Source organism: Callospermophilus lateralis, chromosome 8 (genome assembly GCF_048772815.1).
Source record: "Callospermophilus lateralis isolate mCalLat2 chromosome 8, mCalLat2.hap1, whole genome shotgun sequence".
Lineage (NCBI taxonomy): Eukaryota > Metazoa > Chordata > Mammalia > Rodentia > Sciuridae > Callospermophilus > Callospermophilus lateralis.
In genome coordinates this window covers 68,603,492-68,613,140 of record NC_135312.1, presented here as the reverse complement: position 1 = coordinate 68,613,140, position 9,649 = coordinate 68,603,492, and positions in this window count along the sequence as shown.

Sequence of the window (9,649 nt, the reverse complement as noted above, 5' to 3'; positions counted from 1 at the left end):
GTGATATTGTGAATTTTGTTTGTAAACTGCAGATAGAAGAATTTCTAATGCAGGTGCTACTTTCTGAGGGTAGAGGTAGGAAGTTTAATACTGGGATGGCAGTACTCACTCACAGAGCCTGATAAGCAACCCTTCTCCTGTCACTTTCTAGGGTTCCCACAGGGTCAAAATATTTCAGAGAAGTAATTATTTCAGCCAGTGTGAAGACATTTAAACTGTCCACAGGAATACTTTCACTCAAACCCTCCATCCCCAGAGATTCAGTTCCTTATTTATTTGGCCCTGGGGCACAACAACTCATTGACCAGAAATTGCCTGTTGTGAAGTGCAAGAGGAAAAGCCTAGGTGTCAGAATCCCCAGTGCTCAGGGGCAAGGATAACAGCAGTGCCAAACCCATCCAGCTGCATGTGGTGTCATCTGTCCAGCAAGTATCCACTGATACCAGAGAGAATTTCTTCTGTTCATTTGGAAAAAGTACCAGAGGCTGGGGTTTTGGTTTGTCCCTGTGTGGTTAGGGACAGTCCTCATGGATTCCAAAGGAAGGTGAAGGTCCACTACTTGTGCTCCCAGAGCTGGCTTATCAAGGTCAGTCAGGCTGCACCACGCCTTTTGCCTTCTGCCGCCTCCCTGACCCAAGGAGCCTGATCTCTAGGAAGAAGTCACCTCAGGCATTCTGGCCCCACGCGCCTGCTTGCTGTCTAGCTCGCTGCCCACAGACCTGACCCAGGCCGCTTGCACCTTCCCAGGCTGCGCTGCTGATGAGTGCCTGGCCAGCCCCACAGATGGGGTGTCCCAGTCCCTGGAAAGGCTCTGCCTTTGCTGCAGGCAGGGTCCAGGAGACTGAGCCCCGCCCCCCCCCAACAGAAGGGAAGGGGAGGCCCTCAGTCCTCTAGTGAAGAGGGAGGAGCGGGAAGGAGCAGGCGGGGAAGTCTGGGGACCTGGAGAAAGTGCTTGAGGATTCCCAGGGCAGCACTGACGCTTGGTATCCCTGAGGAGTGCAAATTCGTGCTTCAGGGCATGTTAGAAGATCAAGCTGATGCCTTTAGACCTCCATATCCCTGCTTTATATCCATGTGCTTCAATGTTCTGCCTCTGAGCACAGGCGTCCTGAGACTGGTGTCCTTGATCAGTTGGACTACTACTAAGTGAGCAAATGTGTGTGACATTAAAGGTGGATGGGTGTTAGAAAAGAGCACACTGCTCAAATGACATGACTGAGATGTACCCTTGGCAGTTTGATTTGAAAGTAGGAAATAAAAATTGCCCATTCAGAATGTTTCTTCAGAAAACAATGTGGCAGTGCAAGTGATTCTGGGTCTGCTGGGGAGTCCTGCACAGGTCTGTTAAGATAAAACTCTTGCCTGTCCCCAAATGTGGGATGAAAAGGAAAGTTAATAATGATAGATGAAATGAGAGCTACTGCTGGTGGAAGAAATACTTGTTAGCTTTAGTGTTTTGAAGGAATTGTCCAAACGACTCTTTTTGCTCATCCCTAGGACATAAAGTTTGCTTACAAGTTCAGGTAACTTACTACAGAGTTCTTGAGTTCTCTTTCAGAATTTTTCTTTGGCTACTTTAATTTTAGTAGCTAATTTTAAAATTTAGCCATCTATTTAAGACATTTATTAAAAATAATACTGAAAACATTCAAATATTGCAAAAATACAAACCCAAAATCTAAATTTTAAATCATCAGTTTAAAAAAGTGTATGTATAAAACAATGATATATATATATAATTTTAGAATTGTGATATATATATATCATATTAGACTTGTGAATGTTCACTCCTTTTTCAAAAAAAAATGTTCACTCCTTTTCAAATAAACAGAGTTTCATAGCAGCAAATGTTAATTGAGTCTATTTGTTCCAGGGCCCTGGGCATTATTCAGGAGTTCCATTAGGGAAACTTTTTTTCCCATAAGGTGTATCAAAACACACACACACACACACACACACACACACACACACATATGTTCCTGCATTTATTGTCATTAAGCATCCATGAAACATTTGAAGTGAGCGTAAGAAATGTAAATGGAAAATAAAACACTACTCAGAGTGGAACATTGTCCTGACCCTGAACATTGGAATGGATACAGGAGAACTGAAAGGCCCCCAGCACTTAAAAAAGTTGCATCTTGGAGGACATAATAGAAAGGGAATGATCATTCATTTCCTCTGAGGCTGACACTTTAAAGAAGCTTTACCTGGTATTTACTTTTTTTTTCTAATTTAATTTTTTTTTCTATATTTTTGGTGTATTATATTCAGACATAATGATGGGATTCACTGTTACATGTTCATACATGTGTACAATATAACAATATAGTTTGGTTAATATAATTGTCTAATATATCCCTTTTCCCTCCCCTCCTCCCTCCCACTAGTCTCTTTTCTATACTCTACTGACCTCCCATCCATTTTCAGAAGACTACCCCACCTATCACCTTTCTTTTTCATTTTCTTCTCTACTTTCCACAGATGAGATAAAACATGTGACCCTCTGAGTTTGTCCTATTTTGTTTAATATAATAGCTTCAAATTTCATCCTTTTTTCTGCACATGGCAGAAAAAAAGAGTTTTATTTTATTGTTGAATAAAATTCTATTTTGTATACATACCATATTTTCTTTATTCATTCATCTGTTGATGGATACCTAGCCTGGTTCTCTAGCTTGGCTATTGTGAACTGGGCTGCTAAAAACATGTTTTGTGTGTGCATCATTGTATTATGTTGACTTTAATTCTTTAAGATAAATACTAAGGAGTTGTTCAGCTTAGAAATATGAGGGTTCCATTTCTAGTCTTTTCAGCAACCTCCATAGTGGTGATACTTATGTACAATCCTTCCAATAGTGTAAAAGTGCTCTGTTTTCTCTACATCCTCTTTTTCAATATTTATTATTGTTTGTATCCTAAATGACTACCATTCTGACTGAGATCAGATGAAATCTCAGAGTAGGTTGAATTTTCATTTCCCTTATTGTTAATAATGTTGAACAGTTTTTCATATATTCGTTGTCTATTTCTATGACTTCTTTCTCAAAGCATCTGTTTAGTTCATTTACCCATTTATTGATTGGGTTATTTGCTTTTGTTCTTTTTGTTGGTGTTAAGCTTATGAAGTTCTTTACATATTATGGATATTATTCCTCTGTCAGAAGCATAGCTAGCAAAGAATTTCTCCCATTTTCTAGGTTCTATCTTCACATACTTGTTTCCTTTGCCGTACAGAAAATCTTTAAATGATGCCATCCTGTTTAGTAACACTTGGCATTATTTCCTGAGCTTTAAGAGTCCTATTGAGAAAGTAATTATGTTTATATTGCTAGAGTGTTCACCTACATTTTTCCCTAGGAGTTGAATGATTTCTGATCTAATTCCTAGATCTTTGATCCATGTTGAGTTGATTTCCATATGGGGTGAGAGAAAGGGGTCTAGTTTCATTCTTCTATATGCAGATAACCTTTTTTCCCCAGCATTGTTTGTTTTAAAGGCTGTCTTTTCTCCCAGGAATTCCCCCCCCACCCCAAAAGGATCAGGTTACTGTATCTGAATGGGTTTGTATCTGAGTGGGTTTGTCTATGTGTCTTCTATTTCTATCATTGTTCCACTTGCCTATTTTTATGGCAATTATTTTTTAGGGCAATGTTTTTGTGTGTGTGTGTGTGTCACATGGGGGTGCAGAGGGGACTGGGGAATGGCAATGGAGAACACCCTCAGTGCTATCCATAACTCATGCAGTAGTACTTGTTCTAAGTGCACTTTGTGAGATGGCTTGTTGCAGTTGTAACTGTCCTTACCCTAAGTGTAACAGCACACACTTGGACACTAAGACTCTGGTCACATATGGTACTGTTTAATGGCTGGGCCTTATTTGGAGATAAACCTAGATTTTATAGAGGGATTGGCGGGCCTCCTGTTTCTTTCTTTCTCTCTATCTCTCTCTCTCTTTATTAAAAAATATTTTATTGTTTGCTTTATTTTTTAAGTAGGAGTAGACTCTGTAATAATAAAAGCTATAGTATAGTAAATATCTAACCAACAATTTCATCATTTACCATTGCTATCAAGTGTTATGTATTATACAGAGCTTCATATGCTATACTTTTTTGACTAACAGCAATATAGGTTGTTTATACTAATATCACTCCAAACATATGAGTAGTGCATTTGACAGAACAAGATGACAGCTTCCATGTCACTGGGCAACAGGGATTTTCCAGCTACTTATAATCTTTTGGGATAATCATAGATGCAGTCCATTTGACCAAACTGTCTTTATTATTATTTTTTTAATTTTTCATATGGATTTATTCCACTGATTTTGATCACATAAAACTATGGGGGTTTTCTCCAATAGTCCAATTTTTTTTTTATTTAACATTAGTTATTTAATCGATTTCAAAGGATTTTTTATTACATCAAAAGTATTTAAGTCCCTAACCCAGTGGAAAATTATTCTCACCTACAATTTTATCAAAACTGTCACCACTAAAACTCTGATATACAACATACATGTAATAATGTTATTATTAATTACAAAGAGTAGTTTTCCATTTCTTTTTAAAGAAATTTAAAGATGTGACCTACTGCTTTTTCTAGTTCTCTTAAATTTTTTGTTCTCATAAGATCACAAACCTTTCCTTACTATTTGGCTGTTTTAGTTTGTTTGTTTGTTTGTTTTTATTAGTTGCTCAAGACAATACAATGATCTTGACATATCATACATTTGATTCAAATAGGGTATGAATTCTCATTTTTCCACATGTACAGATTGTAAACTGTCTTTATGCAACACATGTCTGTGGTTTTTATGTTCAGTTCACACAGGTGCAATGCTGAGTTGAACTAGGTTGTGCTGATTTTATGCCACTAGATCTGTCCATTTCTAACAAAGAGTATTAAAGTCTTCCACCATGGATTCATCTTTATCTCCATGCATTTCTACTAATTTTTGCCGCACATAGTTTGATAATCTGTTGTTAGATATATTCATGTAAAGGGATGTTTCATCTTCTTGAAAACTGACCATTTGTCTTTATGTAATACTCTTTTTGTCCTGATAACTTTACATTGAAGTATGCTCTGTCTACATTAAATATAGCTATTTTTTTTTTTTTTTTTTTTTTTTTTTAGTGCTGGTAGTGGACCCAGGATTACTTTTGCCATTGAACTACACCTCCAGTTCTTTTCAGTTTCAGAGACTGCCCTTGAAATTGTGATTTTTTTCTACCTTAGCCACCCAAGTCTCTGTGAATACAGGCATGCACTACCACATGGCCATGTGCATCTTTATATTTAAAGTAAATTTCATGTGGGCAGTGTATAGTTTGGTCTTATTGTACCTGCTTGTATGTATTTAATTTATCTATTAGAAATCTTAGCATATTAATCAGACTTTTAAAACTCCCTATGATAATTCTAATGTCCCTGTCATCTTTGTTTCTGATAACTACTTTGTTACTTCAAAATATTTTTCACCATTTAGAAAAGTTTTAAAATTTATTTTCTAGCACAAAATGCATTTAGTAATGTGGGGGTAAAGCATGAGGGGAGAGCAAGTTTTAAGTCTAAGACAAAGAGCCAGCAGTTTCCGTGTACATTGAGGTCTCTTTACAGATAGCCCCTCTTATGTGTTTTCCACAAACTGGAAGGGATAAGAAGGTCCCTTGGAATGTTTTTTGATGGCACTATTGTCATTCACTAGGACAGCAACTTGATGGCCTGACCACCTCCAAAAATAACAATGTTTTAATGCTTGCACTAGGCATTAGATTTCAACACATAAATTTTCAAGGGACACAAATATTTAGGCATTAGTACAACAGTTCTATAATTCTATGCATGGTTAACAGTCTTCTCGTTGGCCTTTGATTTTGTAAATTTCACTAATGTGTCCCAAGTTTTTCATTCCCTCTAATAAAACTTCCTGTTTCTTAAATACTCTGTAAATGTCATTAATTTTCAAAACGTGTATTTGTGTATAAATATAAGATTGACCCATAGAAATTGAACATATGTATAGTAGTATATGGTATGACATTTCCTTCCACATCTGTCCTGTGTAATGATCAGGAGAGGGTAATGATCAGGAGAGGGTAATTGTTTTATCTGTCAACTCAGACATTGTGCTGTTTTTGATATGGATTTGGTAGCAGATAAAGACAGAATCAATGAGGAAGCTTTACATTGTGTTAGTATAAACCATATACTATAAAAAAGTTAGGATTGAAATGTTTAGTAAAACTAAAGAGTCTGAATGGCCTCCCTACCTGTATCTGTGGGTTATATAGACCTACAAAACCTCATCTGTTCTTGAAAATAATCAATGCTGACTTCAATTCAGAGTGGGAAGATTGATAGTCTAGATGATTTTGGTCTCATAACTTTTTCCTTTTCAGTAATGTCTAATTTTATTCATATACCACCCATCTCTCCTACTTAAAGTACACTTCTATGATTGTTAACATATATTAACATTAATATTATTATATAGTCAGAGTCATTCATGCATTATGATCCCAATAAACCCACACTGATAAGTAAACATTCTCCACAAGGGATAGGAGACTGATAAGAGTAGATATCTAATTCTGAGCTACACAGTTATCTGACATACAGAGATAAAATATTCAGTGAATAATATTCAAAATTAGTAGTGTACTAGTTGTTTAAGCCAGGAATGGGTGATAAATACAGAGAAGAATTGCTATTCTACCTGATGCTTCCATCCTGGTCTCTAAATAAATTTGTTTTCACAAGAAGGGAATGAAGTCTTGGCTTGGTCAGAGACCCTGCTGAACCACCAGAGTTCCTGCTTTTTATTGCTCACAGTTCCATCTGTTAGGTTTCTGACTGAAAAACCTTGCTGCTGGTAAAGCAATATCTAGCTGAAATTTATATCTTAGGCCCAGCTTGTATTTGGTAACCCATTTCAATTTTTCCAAAGGATAAAAAAGTAGTTTCTAGAAAGGAACATGTCTTATGATCTCCCATTGAAGCCAAGGGAGGTGAGAGACTTACAAAGAAAGAGGAGGAACTGACTGAGAGGTGCCAACTTTATCTACCCTCTCTCAGAAGGTCTAAACAGGGGGCCAGTAGGGTGGGGTCAATTTGGTGATGAGAGGAGACAAAGGGTGAGGACTTCCCAGGGTGTCCTCCTGACTACCCCTCAGACACATACTCCCCCAAGTCTTGATACCTACTTCTCTTGTTTGGATTCACAGGAGTGAATACATGAGTTTTTCTCTAGATTCCATGGGATCAAAAGTCAAACATTATGTATTGTACTCTTTTTATTCCCCAAATTGATCATGGGCTGGTTGAGGCAGGGTTCTGGGATGGTTTGGAACAAGTTAAGATCATAAAAAACTCTCACAATTCCTCTGTTGGTTATGTTCTTGCTGTGGAAATGAAGTTCTCCTCCTCTTAAAGTTCTATGCCTTTCCCGCCTGTACCCCCATTTTCTTGCAGAACAGGAGAGAGTGCTACAGGTGATGTGCTCTTGGTGTGTTGTGTCTGATAAACCTGGTGCTGTTTCTGTTCTTGGAGTACCTGAGTGGTGTTGCACAGGGGCAGCACATACAGAGATAAAGAAGTCTTCCAAGATCTTTCAACAAAGGAGAGTTCAGAAAAGTGTACCCATGCTGACTCTTGGATTGTTACAGTAGCCTCTTATGTGCTCTCCTTGCTCCATCTCCACCCCTGATAAAAGTCAGGGTGGTTCTTGTAAATATAGTTAAATCATGTCATTTCTTCACTCCGAGCTTTCTGATACCTTTCAGTCTCATTCCCAGTCCACAACAAATTCCTTATTGTGGTCCGTGGTAGGATCTGCCTGAGGTGTCCTTCCTTTGACCTTATGCCCTGTCTTCTTGCCCTCTCTCACACTTCAGACACTCTGGCCTCTTTGCTGGTTCCTTAGACTAGTGCTTACACTGTTAGCACAAAATTACTGAAGGATCAGTAATTTTGTGCTAATAGTGGATCATGGATCAGCACAACCTTTAATCAGCAGGGAAGTCATGCCTCTGGTGGACCCACTTTCCTGATGGAAAATGATCCACTGGCCAAAGGGTGAGTCTGTGCTTATATAAGCTACAATGAGAATGACTTAATTATTCACAGATTGTGTCAGTCTGAGCACTCAGAAAATAGGTTTTTGAGAATTTGAAATTTGTTTTTACTGGGCAATATTTTTCCTTGGGGAAGATGGAAAGTCTGGGGTCAGTGTTCAGTGCTTATTTCTTTCCCTTTAGGGTCCCATTGTACTGTCACTGGGAAAGGATTTATTTGAGGAAAGATCAATGATTTGGCTTTCTCCCAGAGACTGCCATTCTAGTCTTGATGGATATCTCCTTCCCAGGGATTGTTTTGTCACCGGATGATTACTTCCTTGCTAGGGATTTTCCCTTCACTGGCAAAGAATGTACTGGGAAAGGATTAATGTTATCAATGATCCTTTCCCAGTACATGCCTTCTTCCTCACTCCCTCTTCCAAGGCCACACTATTTTGGGGTTTTTCATTCTCTTTATCTTACATAGACTTGCACTGCTCATCCAGATGGTCACCCTCAGTGACTGCTCAACAGCCTCATTGGAGAGCCCTTTTCTGACCACCACCCGCCCACCCCGCATCCCACCTCAGTCTCCTCTATAGCTGGGTATAGTGAATTGCAACACTATGTCTAATTTGAATTTTTAACTATTTTTTTAAGAACTACTTACTTGGTGATAATGTATGTTTTCCTGAACATATTAATCAGTGGTTCTAATGTCTATGTTTTATAACTCTAGTCTGCATTACCTCTGAGTCTTATTTTATGTTCTGATTTTTAGAACTTTAGCTACTATGTTCTGGTATGCATTGTCATTTTAAATTTTAGATTAAAAATTTGGATGATGAAGTATGTTTATGCCAATTTATGCCATTATACATGTACTTTTTTTTGCATTACAATTTTTAATACACATATTTACCACAATTTTTCTTATCTCTGTTTGTATATAAGGTATGTTGACACCCAATTCAAGTCTTCATACATGTACTTGAAAAATTGTGCTCTATATGTATAATAAGAATTGTAATGCATTCCACTATTGTCCTGTATTTAAAAATAAATAAATAAATAAATAAATAAATAAATAAGTGGAAAAAATTTGGATGATGATGTCTTATTTTGTTTTGTTAACAGGGATTGAATCTGAGGTCCCTAACAAGTGAGCCATATTCACATCCCCGTTTTTTATGTTGCTGAGCCTGGATTTAAACTTGTGATTCTGATATTGCTGGTTATCAGTGACAGGAGTTCTACTTCTCAGATGTGAAGATTAAACCCCAGAGAAACACTGAGGCAAGCATAGAATGCAAGTTTTATTTAAATAATAGTAACACAGACTTCTCCTCCAGGAAGAAGGGGTCATAGCTGGTGTCCTGGTATCCCAAGAAGTGGGAGTGTTATGCCCTTTTTATATATTTTATATTTTCTTTGTTCTCCTGCCCTCTTTCTCCTCTTTTCTCTCCCCATCCTGTGTAGGTGACTAGGCTGGGGTAAGCCAAAAGTTGGGAATCAAATGACCAAGTGTGGAGTGATCCAGGCAGGTAGCAGGCCAGGAGGCATAAATTCACAGCTCCTACCTGGAG